Source organism: Sceloporus undulatus, chromosome 2 (genome assembly GCF_019175285.1).
Source record: "Sceloporus undulatus isolate JIND9_A2432 ecotype Alabama chromosome 2, SceUnd_v1.1, whole genome shotgun sequence".
Lineage (NCBI taxonomy): Eukaryota > Metazoa > Chordata > Lepidosauria > Squamata > Phrynosomatidae > Sceloporus > Sceloporus undulatus.
This window is the reverse complement of record NC_056523.1, coordinates 97,074,074-97,074,386: the sequence shown is the minus strand read 5'-3', so window position 1 is coordinate 97,074,386 and position 313 is coordinate 97,074,074.

Below are 313 nucleotides of genomic sequence, written 5' to 3'. Positions count from 1 at the left end.
AGTGGTGCCTCGGGTTACGAAATTAATTCGTTCCGCGGCCGCTTTCGTAACCCGAAAAGCCTTCGTAAGCCGAAATGCCATAGGCGCTAATGGGGAAAAGCCGCGGTTCCGTGTAAAATAGCGCCGAAGTTTTTTCGTAACCCGAAAAAACATTCGTAACCCGGAACAATTATTTTCTATTGGATTTTTTCGTATCCCGAAAATTTCGTAACCTGGGTAATTCGTATCCCGAGGTACCACTGTATAAAATACTCAGTTTGTCCATATAAGTAATTTGAACATGTTTGCAGTGGAAGTTCTTTATAACCATCAG